The following is a 20,097-nucleotide window of genomic DNA, read 5'->3' on the forward strand; positions in this document are numbered from 1 at the left end:
ACAAGAATCAGAATGCTGTTGGATTGTATATTAAGAGATGGTAGCCTAGTCAAGTTGACATATAAAAAAAATTATGGTTAGTTTTTTAGGTTGTCAAAACAAATTTTAACTTCCCAAAGTGTTAATATATTGCATTCTGTCAGAATAAGATCTCTTTTTTCATCGAGTTTCTAAATAATTCCATATATGAAACTGTCAGGTATGCCCACGAACCGTGTTACAATTGTATGATTGCTCTGTGGGCAACCCAGAAATGATGATATTTTAGAAATGATAGTTTTCTTATATATTAATATTTCATGTCCTATAGATAATTTCTACTTACCTTATAATTTAATTTTACTATTGAAGTTAAGTTCACCACCAACTTATATTTCACCTAGAACTGTTCATTCATAGCCATGGTAGGAATAGGAAAAGGATTTCAGCTCTAACGTATTCGTTAGAAAGAATATGCATATTCTTTCTACTCAATACCGTGGTTGTCCATGTTAAAGTGCTTGAATATGCTGTGGTATTGTAAGACATTTCTTTTTAATTTAGAAAGTTTTTGGACTTTATATTTATGATGAATCGTGTGTGTGTGTGTGTGCAAATATGCACACACTACTCTCCGCCCTTACATTACTGCAATTCATATATCATACCATAGCAGGACAAATTGACAGCTTATTTCCCATAGGTAGCTTTAAAAGTCCAAGTAAAAGGAGATAGAAAGGGTTAGCCACTTAGTGATAAAAAATGATCAGTCAATAATTATTCCCCAGAATGAAAAAAATACAAAGTGTTTATAGTAATGCTATCCTTCTTTCCAGTGATTTTAAGTGTGATTTAAATTGTATCATCAGTAATTTCTGTCCCTGGCTTCAATTTATCATTTATTCATGGAGAAATAAAGGTGCGAAAAACTAAGCAGAGGATATCTTTGGCTTCCTCTTTATTTGATGTTTTAGTAAATAATATATTCCCAAAGCTCACATGTTGATAGCCAATTCTTTCTGCAAAAGCACAAGGATTTATGTTTTTGTAATTTTTTAATCTTAGAGTTGCCTTTCATACTGAATAAAATTGATACTACAAATGAAAGATTCAAGTCAGCATTGCTAAGGTCATGGTTGACATATTGTGACCTGTGGGATAAATCCCAAAACCTGTCCTTTTTTTTTCTTTTTGCCTTTTTGGTTTTGGTATGACTTGCAAAGAAAAAAGACTGTTTTCAAATGGTTACTTTTGAAATGACTGCATAACTATCCATACAGCATTCTAAGTTTTGTTTTCTGCTGTGAATTCTAAAATATTTGCCATGTTTTCCTTTAAGAAAAAATTTGAAAATAGCTATGTCAGTTTAGCGTATGACAAGGGGGTCTTAAAAGACCTGAATTCTAGCTTGTTATTTTAATAATTGTCCAAGTGACCTCAGGCAGGAGCATTTAATTTATGTTGTCTCTCAGAGCATAATTTATTATTAGCTTCTATTTCTTCGTTTATAAAAGAGAAATAATATGAATTAGCATACCTCATACATTATCTTCTTTTCCAAAGGATACAATGTATATGAAATCTCCTTGAAATCGCACAGGACAGTATAAAGTGAACGTATTATTGAATCACCGTACCCACCGGGCTTGACATTACAGTGAATGCTCTGATGGAGTTGTTGGATAGCATTCCCTGATCTGCCTGTTAGGCCAGTTGCCCAAAGTTCCTCTGAGTTTTCCTAGGTCACACTATCAAATTGTGTGCTGGGATTTCCCTGTGTCCTGTGTCCGCAGCCATAACTTGCTTGTCTATAATCTGTCACCCTGGTTTACTGAAAGTGACAATTTCCTGATAATGACCAATTCCTCCTGAAATGTTCTTTTTATGAGATTGATCCACTTTGTGGTTCAGTGGCCAGAACACCCAAGTCCGACCCTGCTCTGTTCAATAGGTACCCTGTTGTATGTTGTCAGGACTTTGTCTCTTGAGCCAGCTTTCATCATCATCTCCAGCTCTCAGTCACCTTCTTCCTACACTGGACCACTGTCGTTTGACTTAGTATACTTTCCAGAGGTGCTGAGATAGTAAAAAACCGTTATGGGTCATGTTTGTGGAGATTACCCACTTCTGCCTAATTACAGAGAGATTAGAGAAGATATCCTGTGGTAAGAAGCCCATTTCCTGTGTGTATATGCAACTCTCACTTGCTTGCCTCATTTGCAAAGAGCTACCTCCGATGTCCCCGTGTCCTATGAAATTAAAAGACCCACTAATGCAGACTCCTTTATTGTGTTGCCTCATCTGAAAACTGCACCAGCAAAAATTTCCCATAAGGTCGACCTTTCCAGACTATTTACCTTGCACTACCAAAACCATGTTGTTGATGTATTACAAGCTCCAAAGATTATGCCGTCTTTCTTTCTAGAGGCAGCATAAGGGCCAGAGTTGGACCCAAGGTCAACTTGCTTTGGCTCTCATGTGTTTGCCTGTCACCTGTGCTTGCTACCAATCGGCAGCCTGCAGCGCACTAAAGATTTACCCTGAAAACTTCAGAATTCTAACACATTTGTGACCTTGAACTGCCTGCTTGTTTCTCTAGCTGTTTTGAAATAGTGTGAGCTAAGTTGGTGATCCTGGGGGCAGTCTCCATAGAGATCCGAAATCAAGATGTCTGCTGAGTGATGTGCTAAATTTCAATTCAGGAAAAAGAAAAAAAGAAAGAAAAGAAAGTTTTCAAGTTGCTCACTTTAAAAGTAATCAAATAATTGTCCTTTAAAGATTATTAAAAATATTACATTTATAAAAAAGTAATCAAATTTGCTTAAAAATGATAAAAATCTTCAGATTAAACATATCTGGGTGAGAAAACATTAGGTTTTCACTGGGATAATTCTGGAATGATTATAACTACTTAAAAGTGTTGATCAAATAGACAACCTTGTTCTTCTTACAACTTTTATGTTTCAAAATTACAACTAAATTATTTCTCTTTATAGTGGGTCTAAATTTTGGTTCCTTTTGTAAAATTCTTATTTATTTGTTTTCATCTACTTGAAAGCCAAAGAGAGAGTGCCTTGGTTGCACAGGCTTGCATCTGCTGATCTCACTCCCCAAATTCCTGAAAAGGCAGTAGCCTGGAACATGATGCAAGTCTCAGACCTAGGTGGCAGAGACCCAACCACTAGAGCCATCCTCTCCTGCTTTGCAGGATGCTAGAACAGAAATGCCAAGTTGGAAATGGGGACCACAGTGAGCTCAGTGGGTTGACAAGCAGCACCACACCACAGCACATACCCCTCAAATTTTCTGCCTAACGTGCAGTAGTGAAAACAGAGTAGAGCAACTTAGGTTTCCCATAGCCCTGAAATGTTAACTAGTTGAAAGTAGGTTTTCCTCTATCATTAATATAACAAATTGTGTGCGTTAATTATAAGTGAACATTTAAATTGTGGCATATTTATTTCCTCAAGAAATGTTTATTAATAATATCTCTTCCAGATATTTTCATATCCATAAGCTCAAGTTTATATGAACAAAAAGAAAAAAATGACAGTTTTATGAATGAGAAATGACTTTAGACCAAAAAAACCCTCAGTGAGATCGAAAACATTTCAGTTGAATTATAACATGGGTTTTTGGTGAAATATAGCTTCCATTAAAAAAAGCACCTCTAAACAACTGGTAGTTTCTCGATTAGAAATCAAGACTCTAATTCCGGGTTTTTAGTAGTGCCATGTGATAAAGACAGTGATCCTTTATTTGTAGCCCTTTGAGGGAGCTGCCCTGTATAAACTCAATTCTGGTGTGGTGAATTGAGACAGGTTTTGATATTCCCAAGCGGGTTGTAAACATCTGGAAATAGAATTCCCCCAAATACTGTTTTGTGCTGCTTTTATTTTGTTGTTGTTGTTGTTTTAGAGTTATCTGTTTATTTTTTATTTGAAATACAGAGTTACACAGAGTGAAGGAGACCTAGGGAGAAGAAACCTTGCACTGGTTCTCTCCCCGAATGGTCACAACGGCCCGATCTGGGCTGGTCTGGAACCTGGAGCCAGGACCTTCATCCAGTCTTCCCTGTGGGCGCAGTGATCCCAGCACTGGGGCCGTTTTGTGTTACTTTTCTAGGCACGTAAGCAGGGAGTTGGATCGGAGCTGGAGCAGCCAGGATTTAAAACAGTCCATGTGGTATGTGGGTGATGCAGGTGGAGGCCTCTGTGCTGCTTCCACACAGAGTCGTAACAGGAAGGAGCAGGGGCACATCTGTGTTTACAGAGCTCCAGTTCTTCATTCAGCAAGGCTTTATGACATATATTCAGCAAATATTACTGATTATCTATTTTGTATCCAGTACTTAAACACTGTGAAAGCTATCAAATAATGATCAATCTTTTTACTTAAACTCATGGTTGTGGAGTGTGAGTGATATCACGCCAGACGTGTCTAAGGTTTATTAAGGAGTCATTATTAACCAAGCTTGGTGATAACCGGGCCCACTAGAAATAGCAAATTACAAGTCCATATGGCAATCCAATCAATCGTTACCCCAAGAGGAACAAATGGTCATTACCCTGAAGTCCATCTGTTAAGCTGAAGACCTGTGTCCCAGCTTCCCCAACAATATGTTATCCTAAGAGACATGCAATGAATAACCTGGGCACACTTAGAAAGCTGCAGACATTCACCTTTCCTTGGCTTCTATGCCCATATTTCGTTACCGCTAGGCCTCACCTCTCCTGGAACTCCTGATAGTACAAAAATTAGAAATACAAAGCATCTTAGCATTGTTGTCTTCACTGTCCTGCCAAGCAGTGAACAGAGCATGAGGAATACAGACACATGGGGGCCATGCTCAGGGAATACCTGTCCTCAGTGGTACTGGGGAGGCCAAGAGTCGGAGTGCCAGAACATGGAAGCACAGTACCAAGAGAGTGAACCCCTCCTTATCCTGAGCCTTTGTAGGGGCTTGTGAGGGGAGTGGTTACACAACAATGCAATACCACCCCTTCTCAGGTGATAGGTGAGTCACAGGTGGGCAGCAGGGAACACTCAGGTGGTAGGCGAGGGGCTTCCAAGCTGGTGACCCTGAATTAGCTGCCTGCCTCACCACGTCATATACTGAGGTGTAAAAAGGAGTCAAGAAAGTCTCAGAAACAAAAACTAACAGGTTTAAAAATATGTTCTGCTAGTAGAGAGGAATATTTGTCTTTTGAAAAATGTTCATCTTACATAAGAATATTGTGCTCGCACAATAAACATTTGAGGGATAATGAAAGACTTTTTTTTTTAAGCAGGTACAGATACTTTATTCTTACTTTGGCTGTAACAATTGGGATTATTATTGGGCAGTTGAAATCCATAGCAATTCAAATAATTGTTTTCCTGTTGTTGATGGGTGGCCAGCTTTTTGCCATAGTAGGCTAATCCTCCACCTTCTGCACCTGCATTCATGTGGGCGCTGGGTTGGTCCTGGCTGCTCCAACTCCTATTCTGCTCCCTGCTTTTGTTCAGCTCAAGTCCTTGGGACCCTGCACCTACATGGAAGAGCCTGAGGAAGCTCCTGGCTTTAGATAAGCTCCAGCTGTTACCACCATTTGGGAGTGAAACAGCTGATGGAAGATTTGTGCGTGTGTCTCTCCTCTCTATAAGTCTTTCAAATTAAAATAGTAAATCTTCAAAAAAAATTGTTGTTTTACACCATATTTGTGACATGTTAAAATTAAGCCTTATCTTTAGATAATGTTCTTGATGTTAGTTAATGTCAGTAGGACACAGTGGGAGAGCCAGATAGTGGCAGCTGGAATCAAGTCCAGGCATTTTTAGCCAGCTGACCTCTTTGTGAAGACTGCAGTACAACACTTTGCGTTACCAGTGGGAACATGAAAGCTGCCAACATTAGAAAATCTACCGGATCTTGTTGGAATGCATTGTCAAATTAGATCAATTAGCATTAGTCACTTAGAGTTAAAGCAAAAGAGAATACAATGTGATAATTCCCAAAGTGTCTGTGTTTTTGAATTAGAAAGAAAGAAGGAAGGAGCAAAAATGGTTAGCATAGCATGAAAATTTACAGTTGCGATGATATAAGGTCTAGACTTGCTTGAAAATATTCCATGGAAAGTGAATGAACAGAATGAGAGAATATGAAAGAAACAAGACTGGCCAAAAATTTTTAATGATAAAGTGGAATGATAGGACAAAGGTCTGCAAATCCCTATACTTTTTATATATGTTTCAAGTTTTCTAGTAAAAACAATTACAAAAAGAAAAAAGCAGAAACTTTTTGAGAAGTTCCTTTTATCAGTTCTGTTTGGAAGTTCAACAAAAGCATCAGATTTCATTATTCCAATTAAAAACCTTTTAGGAGACAAGAAAAATATTACACAAATGCACTTAGAGAATTTTGCCCAAGAATGAAACATTTATTTATTTATTTGATTGGTTGTTTTGTTGTTGTTTGCTTGCTTGCTTGCTTTTTCCTGGCAAAGCTATCTTCTTAGAAATGATACCCTGCTATACAGTAGCTGATTTTTTTTTTTCTCTCTGTGGGATTGGACCTAAATTTCTCAATGTTTACCCATTACAGGTGAAAGTTCAGAAGGCCGGGGGAAAAGAATCTTCTCACTAACAGTAGTCTAGTGTAATGCCGTTCTACTGGTGTTAGTTATTTGAAAAAGTTAAACCTCTGGATTTACATTATTATTACGCACAGCTAATTCCTGCAGCCTGGTTCTTTACCGTGAGCTGAAAACACCAGTTGCAACGAGGTATCTTAGGAGGTTTATTCCAGCGGGGCAGGAACAGGACCAGGTGGTGGGGAGTCAAGGAGGAAGGGGAGGAACAGGTGGGGGGAAGCAGGAAGGAGAAGAGAGAAAGCTTCACCTGGGGCCTTTTTCTCACTCAGGTGAGCCTGTAAGGTGTGAAGGAGGGGTTTGGCAGGGATTGAGGGCAGGCCCCAGGGCATCGGGGCCTGAGACTGTCACAGGGGATTGCCTGAGGATGATTGGTAAGTGGGCAGAGCTGGGGAAGGGGCTGAGAATGGGGTGGGATTCTCAGGTAAGATGCCTGGGTACATCTGATTGGTGGGCGGCTGGACTGGCGTGAATTTCATGAGCTGTGAGGAAGAGGAAATGGTGCCGGGTCCAGGGTGGGATGTTTGAATAACTCCTTCCTACTGGACTATTGCAGTGGAGGCCACTTCCCAAGGCCTTAGAAACTCATTGTGAGACAATCAGAATCCACTCTGAAATAAAATATTTCATTTACAAGAAAATATTCAAATTTGAATTTTACATTGTTGCCAACATTGTAACTTCTTCTGTCTTTGTATGGAAAACCACAAAAAATGCATTGAAAAAAAAAGAGCTCTTCTTACACTTTACCAAGCCAGTGTTTCTTATGATGAAACATGGTAAATCAACCTCAAAAACTGATGTCACTGAAAGAATAATGTTCCTCAAGTTATGTAACCTTCCATTAGAATGTATGGGTGATTGGATTATATTTATTGTGATATGTTTCCATGTCTCACACTCAAGACATGCCAGTTGCTTTTCTTGTCTGTTCCTTCATGTTACAGTGTACTTCTGTTCTTTTTTTTTTTTTTAAGATTTATTTATCTTTATTACAAAGTCAGATATACAGAGAGGAGGAGAGACAGAGAAGAAGATCTTCCATCCGATGATTCACTCCCCAAGTGAGCCACAACGGGCCGGTGCTGCGCCGATCCGATGCAGGGAACCAGGAACCTCTTCCAGGTCTCCCACGCGGGTGCAGGGTCCCAATGCATTGGGCCGTCCTCAACTGCTTTCCCAGGCCACAAGCAGGGAGCTGGATGGGAAGTGGAGCTGTCGGGATTAGAACCGGGGCTTTCAAGGTGAGGACTTTAGCTGCTAGGCCACGCTGCCGGGCCCTACAGTGTACTTCTGAAGCATTGAGATGAATGCTTGCAATTCCAATGTTCCCATTGACCTCTAAGAAGCAATATTATACACTACTGTTTGTAGTCGTTTGGCATTAGGAAGCATACCACTTTCACAGGAATGAAGGTGCCAATGTGTTATGAAGTGAAACTTGCTGAGCTGAGGAGTGGTGCTAATTCTTAAGTCCACCAGCCCTTCATTGCTGCATTTTCCTTTATCATTCTTACCAAAAAGCAATGGCTAGTTGTTTTTATTTTTAATGGGAAAAATGTTCTCAGGATTCACAGTGTGAGAACGTGGCACAGATTTTAACCTCAGCTAACTGAATATAGTCATCATAATTAAAAACAAATTATTTGGGGATATACATAGTCCATAAATATTGCCTATTTTAACTAATAGTGACAGTTGATATTTATTGAAACCTTATTCTTTGGCTATTTCCTTCACATGTTAGGTATCTTTGAACTCTTATAGTCTTATTTTTTCACATGCATTTGTTGAGATCATCCTATTTTACCATTCTTTGTTATATGAGAAACTGAGGCAAATGTGGTTTAACCAAGGTTTAAGAATTGTTTGTTTTTCTTGTATTTGAATCACAGCCAGCGAACCATTAAAATCCCTGCTGTTTTTATTACTGATCTACCATCATAACAGAAACTTAAATCCATATATTACTCTATAATAGGTTGTAAAATGTTATTTCTGTCTGCTCCGCAAAAGCCTGAGATGTGTTAAAGCCCTGTATTTCTGGGAAGAGTTCAAATTATTTTAATAACAAAAGGGCTCAGCAAAGCAGATGGAAGTCACCCATTCTTTGTGTTGTGGCAGCAAATTATTGACTTTTACTGAGAGTTGTAAAAGAGCAAGTTGACAGGAGAGGAACCAGAGGATTAGAGAGTCAATGTAACTGAGAGGAGAATGAAACATGGTACTCAAGTTAATAGAGTCACCGGGAAATGGAAGGAAAAACTTCACTTTAGTAAATAAGTAAATAAGAGTGAGAGGGGAGATCATTTACAGCTGCTCTGTAACAATACTAACTTTATGATGCTGTATAAAGAATTTTCATTGTAAAGCCTGTCAAATGCAGTTAGAGTTTGAGAAAGCCCAATTATTTTTCTGTAATGTAATGTCACCTGCTGTAGGGTAAATGCTGAAGATATGCTAGAGTAAATCTTCCAGTGTACATTACAGGAAGTTTGGAGCAAATGGACAATGACATATGTGTATCCAAAAGTAATTAAGCATTTCACAGTGGCCATTGTTCGAAATGGAATGGCACTTTATTTCCCTGTATAAAATTTTACTGAACTATTATCTGGATAGGTGCTAGGACATTAAGTTTAAAGTTGTCTTAAACTGTGATTGAATAGGGAATGCTTTATACAGTTTAAGAAATCATTAAAATATAAAGTGAGCGATTTTATTCCATTTTCAATATGGTGTCTTTAGAAATAGAAAATAGACTTGAAGTTATGCCGATTGTTGTCTCATTATGAATAAAGTATGGCATTAACAGTTTAATTATGATAATTTTTATTCAAGAAGAAATGGGGACTCTGTAGGGGTTTTGGCATCTTTATTGAGGTTTAATTTATATGTAATAAACTGCACACATTTAAAATACAAAATGGTGAGTCTGGCAGATATATACCCGTAAATTAATCATGATATTGAACACTTTGATCGTCTTGGAGGCCTTTGTGCACTTTGCTTGTCCTCATTCTATCCCAGTGGCCATCAAACAGTCTTCTGCTTCATATCATCATGAATTAACTCACATACTTTAGGATTTTGTAGAAATGGGATTGTAGACTACTTGTGTATTGGATTATGGCTTTCTTACATCCCCATGGTGATCTTGGAGTTTGGTTTTTGCCTGCATTGGTGTTCCCCCCTTTGCATTTTCTACCAGTATTTCATCATATGAATGGACCAGTTTAGCCTGTCACTTGGCGGGGAGGGGTTCCTTTGGGTTGTTCCTAGTTTAGGCAATGATGCATAATGCCAATATTTGTGTGCAGATCTTAGAATCAGGCTATACACTTTCTCCTCCATCAGAACAAAGTGGCTATATGAAGTAATAGGCATGTATTCAACCTTTTAAGCATTATTTTTCATCTTTTTCTTCTATTTTAACTATTTTAATGGATTGGGCAGCATACATCAAAATGTCATGTGACATGAATTTATATAAGTGTATTTTGGCCAAAAAAAGTTGAAAGCATGTATAATTATGTTATAATATGCAGTTTAAATATTTTTAAAGATTCCTTGTGTACATGGAATTCAAGTGTATTTGCACCAAAAATTACCTTTAAAATTAATTTCCAATGACCTTTACAGTAGCTTTATATTATGTTAGTGATAACTTTTAGGATTATTCAATATGTGGTGTATACTTAAAAAGTAGAACATTTACATTCTATTTGTATAATCTTATTAATTTTTGGTGAAATAAATTCACATTATATTTTTTCTAAGATCAGAGGTTTCAGATCCATCTTGTTCACTCTCTTTCTTTCGCCATCCTGATCCTTCAAAAAGGTTAACAATATCTTGGTGAAGATATAAGCATGATGTTTCCTATTAAGAAACACTATTCATCAATATTATTCCATATGTGTGTTTATGTATCTGATTTTTTTATTTTAATTGTGAGTGATTTTAGTCAACATTAATTTTCAGTGGCCGTAGGCAGATTTAATATAAATTAAGTATAATAGTCTTAAAACTTGAAGTATAATTTACTTCATTTTGCTGGCACTTAATGGTCTTTTCTGAAAGAAACAAAATAAAATAAATCTGAGCTAATAAGAAAGGTCTAAAATTCCAACCAGTTATGTCTTGGGAATGGCGATCCTTCTCTTTTAATTACGTACTGTGCTTTTTGTGTGATTATGAAATAACTGCCTATTAAAATGGAAGTGTGGTTGTATAAACAAAATGTATAAATATCACATGTCAATTTTCAAGTATGCTTCCCAGTTTTAATTCTCAATCATTTTAAATGCATTACCTTTCATTTTTACTGACCAAGACAATAAAGAAAACTACTAAGTGTCCAGTCTGATTGCAGTAAACATTTATGTTGTTATATTAAAACGTTAAAGGAATATCCTGATTTAGCAATATTCTTATCTATTCCTTATGTGATTTTGGATCTGTATTTCTCATCCTACTGTTACATGCCTTGAACCATGTAATAAAATATTCTTGTTATGATGTTATTTATAAAAATTTGTTAATGGTGTGGAAGGATGGAAGAGGTGCAAAAAAAGTAGATTTGCATACAACTTTTTTTCTTGACTTCTGATTATTTCTTTTTTTTTTTTAAGATTTATTTATCTTTATTACAAAGTCAGATACACAGAGAGGAGGAGAGACAGAGAGAGGAAGATCTTCCGTCTGATGATTCACTCCCCAAGTGAGCCGCAACGGGCCGGTACGCGCCGATCCGATGCAGGGAACCTGGAAACTCTTCCAGGTCTCCCACGCGGGTGCAGTGTCCCAATGCATTGGGCCGTCCTCGACTGCTTTCCCAGGCCACAAGCAGGGAGCTGGATGGGAAGTGGAGCTGCCGGGATTAGAACTGGTGCCCATATGGGTTCCTGGGGCTTTCAAGGCGAGGACTTTAGCTGCTAGGCCACGCCGCCGGGCCCGACTTCTGATTATTTCTAAATTAGAAGAAAGAACATCACAAATGATTAATTAAGTAATGCACTTTTGTAGTTGACTGATATGTGAGGAATAACAAAAATTCCCTTGTATTTTCCAATGAAAGTACTAACCAGAGGTTTTTTTTTTTTTTTAAAAGATTTTATTGTTATCAGAAAGTTGGATATACAGAGCAGAGGAGAGACAGAGAGGAAGATCTTCCATCCGATGATTCACTCCCCAAGTGAGCCGCAACGGGCCGGTGCTGCGCCGATCCGATGCTGGGAACCAGGAACCTCTTCCAGGTCTCCCACACGCGGGTGCAGGGTCCCAAAGCTTTGGGCCATCCTCAACTGCTTTCCCAGGCCACAAGCAGGGAGCTGGATGGGAAGTGGAGCTGCCGGGATTAGAACCGGTGCCCATATGGGATCCCAGGGCTTTGAAGGCGAGGACTTTAGCCGCTAGGCCATGCCACTAGGCCACCAGAGCTTTTTAAATGGCTAAAAGCCAGTTTCTGTCAGTAATTTAGACTATAGTATAAGGTTTCTGTTTTTTAGACTATCTTCCTATTTTGCTAAATTCCATTATATTTCAAGATAATAGGTCAAAGATAATAGTCAAACAGGAACAAAATGTGAAATGTTTACGTTCAACAAGTGTTCATGACTCAGAGATCAGCAGAAGTACACATAATATAGGAGGATCAATTAGCATTCTGTAAACATTTTGTGATAGTATTATCCCAACAGTACTGCTGAAAGATCAATTCATTATTAGGATGCCTGCTTACTTTTTATATACTTACAGCAATTGCCACTAATGTTTTTAGATTGACCTAATCCTAATAATTAAATCAGTGCAGAGTCGTATAAGGAGGACATAACTAAATCTAAAGTTATTTAACAAAACCCATTTAAATTCATCGAAGATGATAAGACCACAACTTCAACAGCTGTGTTAATACATTCCAGATTTACGTACTAAAAGCCAAAGCTGGCAGAAGCCTAGGAACAGTCAGAGAGGAAAAGAGGAAGAAATCTGTAACTCCTAGGTCCCTCATCCGCTCAGAGCCATTTTTTCCTTCATTAGCACAAACCTGTCCAAATAAAGAGTGGCTCTGTTTGCATTTCTCTTTAGATTCCAACTGGACTCCAACATGACCCAGACAAACAGATTGCTTAGACACAGTGGGGAACGTTGAGTTTTCCTCTAGGCATTATAGTTGACAGAAGGATCACTCCATCTTTAGATGCTTCACTTGCCCACCATTAGAATAGGAGGGGAAATATTTGCAATCACATAATTTACAATGCATGTAAGAGAAAATTTCAAAAATTATTTAATGCCTAGTGACATTAGACTATTTCCTAGATAAAAGCTACACCAGAAGTGTACCCAACGTACCTGCCACAGACTCAATACTTATTGTGTGTTGCCTGATAGCACACCACTACTTCCCCTCTCATTTCCTCCACCGAGTAGTTTTATTCTGCTTTTACATTCAGGTATACCCTTGTACGTAAAATCAATTAAGTGTTATCAACCTAGGTTAAAAAACTGAAGAGATACTGGTACTTATTTGGAGTATGTTTGACATGAGAAGTGCCTCGATCCCATGGAAATGCAGGAAACTAGTTAACTGGAGTCATCATCATTGCAAAAGGTTTATGCATTTGAAAGGAAGAGTTAGAATCCTAGAGGGAGAGAAACAGTCTTCCATATGTTGATTTACCCACTCCCTAGACTGCCTCAGCAGTGATTCCTGGAGCCAGAGGCTTCTTCCAGGTCTCCCCTGTGGGTGCAGGGGCCCAAACATTGGGACTATCCTTGATGCTTTCACAGGTACCTTAGCAGGGGGCTAGATTGGAAGTGAAGCAGCTGGGATGTGAACAGGAGCCGGTAAAGGGATGCAGGTCCCACTGGCATCCCACACCGATGGCCCCCATCATTGCAACTTCAGGCAGCCAGAATTCTCAGCTGTAAACTACTGTAGCACAGGATTATATCTGTATAGGCTCAGGGTTTAGTTGTGACAGTAATTGCTAGTGGGCATGGTTCAAGAAAGTAAGCTCTGTCTTAAAGTTTTAAATGCTTGAAACAATAGATCACTATTAAGATCCTTAGAAAAAAGTTTGTACTAACAGGAGAATTAGTGTTTTAATTGCACAGTTGACTGACTACGCTTTAGCACAATGAAATCCATCCTATTTTCATTTACAAGTGGTGCTCTGAAGAAATTAGCAGTTATACTTCCTGTTTACTATTTATGGTCAAGGTACATCAATTTCCATTTAAGAGGTCTCTTTCCTACTGGAACATTCTACACTAGTCTATAATTGGATAATGGTTTCCTGCTTAACAGCAGCAAACATCTTCCTTCCTCTGAAGTGTATTGAGTAGATGACTTCACCTTCAGCTCCCAACCTGCACCAGCTGAGGGAGCAAGAGATCTACTTCCCCACAAGAGGCTGTAGCGACCCCTCTTCCTGGGGCTTTCTGGGTGGACGATCTGAGAGGGACATCTCCTTTTTAAGTATCTGCCCTGCTTTCAGACACTGGGTTACCCTGAGGTTTTATTTTATTTGAGAGGTTCCAAAAAGGATTTGTGTTGTAAAGCAATAATTTCCCCCAAATCTACTGAAGAACATTTTTCACTTCAGAAAGTTCATGGAAGAGGAAATTAAAAGGTAAGATTATTTTGTTACCAAAAATCTTGAGCCTATGTATAATTTTTCTGTAATACTTGCTTTCTATGAAGTTTTGAAGATGCTTTGTGTGTGTGAGTTACAAAAAAATTGTGCATTATAGTAAACTTGTAATTTCATTTCCTTTGAATGTTGGAAATAATCTTTGCATAAGGAATACAACTTTTCTGCTATGCCTTTTTTGCACATTCCTTTAAACTTTGGGAGTTTCCAAGATGCATGCAAATATCACTATGCACGTATAGTGTGTCTCTCAGATTCTCTCTCTCTCTCTCTCTCACACACACACACACACACACACCCCAACCCATACATGCACACATGCACACCACATTCAGGGTTGCCATATGTCTCAAGTGAGACCTACTTGAGAAAACAGAAGTGCTGAACACATCCCCCAGCATCATGCTAAGGCCGGTTGTTAGTTTTCTCTCTGGCAATGAGAATCTTCTCACACTCAAGACATGCAAATGGCTTCTCTCGTCTGATTTGCATAACTTTCTCCTGCAAAAATGAGAACTGTCAAAAATTAACCATTTGGGGTTTTGACATTTAGTTAAGTGACATTTCCGAGAGAATGAGAGCTGTTCAGGCAGCTGGGAGTGGACTTGGAAGTACAGCGAGGGGCACTGACAGGCGGTGCCTGGGCAGAGGGATCCACAGGTTGGTAGCGGCATGTGCTTTGATGTAAAAAGTTGTTTGATGTTTTAGACCTTCTTACACCCTGGCAGGTTGCGTAGTGAAATCAGCATTTCAGTAGGTAACAGAGGAGACGATTCAGTTTTGCCACGCTGTGCTCTTCTGTTTTGCTGGGATGAATAGTCTGATAAAAATAATTTCACAAGTGTGATGCTAACTTAAAATGCTCTCTGAAAAACTATGCAAGTAATACTCTATTCTTCTTGTCTTGGTTTTGAATTTGTGTGTGTGTATGTGTGTCTCAACAAAACTGCCAAATATGCTTATTTAGTGTGAATATTTCCTTTTTATATATTCAGATTGTTGCACCCTGGAGAGCTGTAATAAGCCTTTAAATTCATTTTACTTAGACAAAGGTTGATGTATGTGGCAGGCTAGGGGCAAAAACAAGTGCAGCTATCTTTTATAACAATGCTTTCAACATGTTTCACCTTTAGGCTTGTCGTACAAATCAGCTTTTCCAGTCTATTAATTGTTTCTCACTACCTGAGATCTTACATGATTGCGCCTTGAAATAGCGGCAGGAGAAAGCACATTTATTTAAGTCCCGTGATGTCTAATCTGTTTGCAAATTATCATGGTTGTACTTCATCTCGGAAGCTAGAAAAAGCAAAATGCCCAGGCAGTCTTGGTGCTTTTTTCCAATCCCGGGGAGTCTCAGCACCAGTCCGGAGTGTTGTCTGTGCACCAAGAGCATTTCCCTGCTAATCAGGTCAATGAGTATCGGCCAGCCCCAGGGACACACTGGAGTCTGTCACCGCAGTTAGGGAGCCTCCAAACGGAGCGTTCTGGCGGAGCCTCTCCCGTTAGGAAGCACTGACTCACTGGGAACCCCTGAGGATTTCAGCTGATCCCTTTCTCCCCTTAGACAGCAAGGAGCTCCACTTAAACACGGAGAGAGCACGGTGCCTATCTACTTGGAGGGTGTTGATTGGAAACTTCGATCTCGCCACCCCATTCACGGTTGACTTGCCTGATTTCTCGCCTCGTTCACAGAGAATATTTCAATTAAGGTAAGTGCTGCTTTCTCTGGGTGACTGCATCGCACTGAATTTCTGCATGGAAAGTTCTGACTGACTAATCTGAGCTTCTGCACTGCAGCAAGTGACTGTTTATGGCAGAGAAAGGCTTAGTTGCAAAGCAAGTGTCCTAACATGAGCGCGGTGTTTGAGGGTAATGATGTTTCAGAGCAGTTCTTTTGAAATATAATCACTCTGGCATCAGGAGAAAATAAAAGGAATGTGAAAAGAGTTAATTTCTCATTTTCCCTTTTAAATTATCTACTCTGAGGACTGTGCAATGCCAAGGTAACTTGATTTTGATTGAAGTGGCTTGTTGATGCTACATGGTGACATTTCTGAGTCTGAAAGCTTTGGAGTTAAATTAGATGGAAACAGAATTTGCAGTTGAGACTTGAGATTCTGTGCAGCTTTCTACTTTGTAACCTCCCTGAGCTCCTTTTCAGTGTAAGGACTTCAGACTAATTCCTTGCATCTTTTAATAGTGACTATTTAGGGATTACGATATGTTATGTTCTCTGAAGCTACTGTGATGAAAAAGGAGCCTGGATGATTTAGTAGCACATTAATGTGATTTATCATTCTTATGTGAGTTGCAGATTTACCTTACAGAGACAGATTTATAAAGTTAACAATCAGCTTTATAAAGAATTCCCCAATAGAAGATTAAGGTTTATTTGGATTGGAACCTTGACTTTTTAGGTTTTTATGTTTCAGGTAGGTCTGTGTTATAAAACTAAACTGAATTGAATCAGGCTTATATATTACAAACATTTTAAAGAATCTTCCAGGTAATTTATACAAACTACTAAACATTTTTTGTTTTGTTTATCCGTTTTCTCACACGCGTTAAAATTATCTAGAGAAATAACAGAAGTCACATTTTTTTCCTAAAGTTTGATTTAATTATGCAAAAGTTTTCTCTTTCAAGTTTACTTTATATATCTACACTTGTCTCATGACTTATCTTATACTGTGGTAAATTTGTACAAAATTAAGATGAATAAAATCTGTCACTATAGTGACATGCAGCTTGTTGATTAGTACCCCAAGTACGGAAAGGCTAACACACACACACCTTTTTCTTGTGCTGGACTTTAGTGCTGGTGTAGTTTTCAAACAACAAAACAAGCACAGATTATATAAATATAAACTGTGTTCTACTTACACACATTAAATGTCAGTGATGTTAAAATACAGTGAAATGTCCAGATCCTGTTGTGCAGATTGATAATACTGTCCTAAATGTCCTTTTAGAGCAAGCACTCGTATTTCCTGCAATGTTGATTCTACCTTTTCCTAAGGGTATCTAGCGATGGGACATTTTATAAAGGTGTAAGAGCAGTGCTGCTTTTCACTGGCTAGCCCTCTGAAATTCTCTGGAGAGCTTTTCAAGCTGATGTTGATGTTATTACTTCTTGCACAGGTATAAAATATTTTCACTGTTCCCACAGGCACTGATGTACTAGTTGTCTGTATGTTTGAGCCAGAGCCTAAAGACATGTATCTACCTTTGTAGCCCTGAGATTGTGTCTCTTTTTTTGTGAAGAGATGCTTTCTCAACTACTTCAAAGATAACTAGAAGACAAGTACAATGACTGTTATAACTGCTACTGATCTTGGGGTTGTTTTAATCAAATTTGGTTAGCAGACTGAACCAACGTTAACCAAACTAAAATACATTTGCGGAAAAAGTAGTATACATTGCTGCAACCATGTTTTTTATTGTAGACTATTTCTTATACCAAGTTAAAAATTCATGATGACATCAAATATAATGAACTCTTAATGGATGTACTTGACCACTGAAGGGTATGACTAGTGTTGGAATATTGCTACATATTTAGTGTGTATTTAGCTTGTAATGAAAAATTTACATTTGGCAATGAAGATAGTTGCCATTAATATCCAAATTGATATATTTTATTTATTTTAAAATTTTTTTAGAAAAGGGAGGATGACAGTAAGAGAGAGAAATATTCCATCTGAAGGTCCACTCCCAATATGGCTCCAAGGACTGGGTTGGGTCAGGCCAAAGCAAATATAGAAACTCTGCCCTGGTTTCCCATGTGAGCAGCAGGTGTCCAAGAATCTGGGTCATTTTCCTTTGCTGTTCTAGGAGCATGAGCAGGAGGCCTTATCAGCAGCAGAGAAGCCAGGGTTTGAACATGTGCTCCAACAGGGTCTGCCCTGCCTGGCAGGTAGCAATATGCCATGCTACAGTTATTTGTATTTTAAGGAGTTTTGTCATTACTATTATTTCATTCATTAGCATTATTCAGATTGATAAGGTGAGAAAAGTATTGTATGCAATGAATGTCTTCATGTTAAGCAGGACACGCCCCTACCACATGCATCCTGTGGTTTCTGTCTGTGATCCTGAGTACTGACTCTGGGTTCTATAGTAACGCCTTTCACTCATTTGATACTGATGTATTACTTTTGAGAGATCAGAATCCATTACAGAAAAACCAAACTTAGCATGTTTAGTTTTAAAGTAAATAATGCTAAAACTTTATAAAACTTGCTTTTTAAGTTCTCTAACTTACCTTATATGTGGCTTTTAAAATAAAATATAACAAAGTATGGCAATATCCAATGTACATTTTATCCCTCCTCAATGCTAGAAAGCTGTGTTATGAGTTTTTTATGTGTCACTAAATAATCATCCAATCAAAATGATAGCATGGATGTTCTTGACCCCCGTTCCTCAGAGGAGGCAGATACCGACATTTAGGTCTTTCTTTTGCTTAAAGTCTATACTCTTTACACTATACCTACTTGCTTGTCAACTCACTTGTAGTGACTGTCTACAATATCTGGCATGATACTCATGAATATTTTAAGACTATTTTAAGATAGTACAGCGTAATTATAGTGCCTTCAAAATAGTTTAACTCTTGGCTTACTCAGCATAAATGATTTTTTCAATTCCATAGCTAGTGGTGATTAAAACCACCATGCACTCCATGTTGCTAAGCTCTGATGGAGGTTAATGCTCAAGTCTTTGCTTCCGGCTGATTCTGATTACTAGTGACACACAAAGCACTCTGCTTTCAGCATAATAACTACCGAAATTCTGTATCTGTCATATGTATGCATATCCTTCTGAGAGAGGTTGACACCATATCAGAATGAAGCAAAATATAAAGTTGATCCATAGGTTCAATACTACTTGCATTGAAATGACAGTAAAAGAAGGTTAAGGGAAATTCATGTTAGTGGAGGAAGGTATGTGTGTGTGTGTGTGTGTGTGTGTGTGTGTGTGTGTGTATGTATATAAAGTAACAGAATGGAATGTTAGCAACAAACCATCTTCCACCCAAGCAAATAAAAATCAGATTTCAATGCAGTGGACCCTCTTTGATCTATTGACTGTAAATAGGCATTTTCATAGGTCAACAGATTCTGTAGCTGATTAAGTTGCTATATATACTATTATACTAATATTAATGTTACTATAGATAGCTAATTACGTTGTGATAAAGGTCCAGATATCATGAGGTTTGGATTGACCTAGAACTTAATGTAATCAGGTATCCCACCGCAGGATGTCCTAACAAGGTACCTGGAAGTTAGTAAGTTTGGATAGCTACCACAATGATTGGTTGTGATGTTCTGACTTGGACTCTAAAGAAGACAGCTTTGTATAAAATGCTGTGAATAACTTGCTCAGCATTGTTTAAAAGCATGATTGAAAGTAAGTGCACGTAATCTCTTGCCAACGACCTGTGTACTTTCTGTTCCTTAGTTTTGATTCTACTTGGGTATACATATAACGGAATAATGATGTATCTGTAGATGCTACCTCCTTTATAACTATTCCAGAACAGCAGGCATGCTCTTTAAAGAGTAGTGTTGTCAAAGAATTGTGATAGTGAATGTTTATAATTTATGAGTGTTCCATGTAAGCTCCACTTATGAGAGGTAATTCAACTAGATATTAAAGATTTATTTTTTTTATTGAAAAGGAAGATCAGATTTACAGAGCAAAGGAGAGCAGATCAGATTTGGAGAGAGAAGGAAAGAGAGAGAGGAAGCTCCCACATTCACAGGTTCACTCACAAAATGGCTGCAAAAGCCAGAGCGGAGCAAATCTGAAGCCAGGAGCCA

The 20,097-nt window shown here is 38.3% G+C and overlaps 1 protein-coding gene across 1 annotated transcript in view; it reads left to right on the top strand.

The window, feature by feature from the left end:
* The window catches only part of CDH12 (cadherin 12), a 413,488-nt gene that overhangs the window by 136,208 nt on the left and 257,183 nt on the right, over positions 1–20,097 (top strand). Inside the window, exon 2 of the mRNA XM_058680040.1 lies at positions 15,834–15,978. The gene's annotated coding sequence lies outside the window, so the exon portion shown is untranslated. The remainder of the gene's footprint in view (positions 1–15,833; positions 15,979–20,097) is intronic.

Source organism: Ochotona princeps, chromosome 23, assembly GCF_030435755.1.
Source record: "Ochotona princeps isolate mOchPri1 chromosome 23, mOchPri1.hap1, whole genome shotgun sequence".
In the NCBI taxonomy this organism is placed as follows: Eukaryota; Metazoa; Chordata; class Mammalia; order Lagomorpha; family Ochotonidae; genus Ochotona; species Ochotona princeps.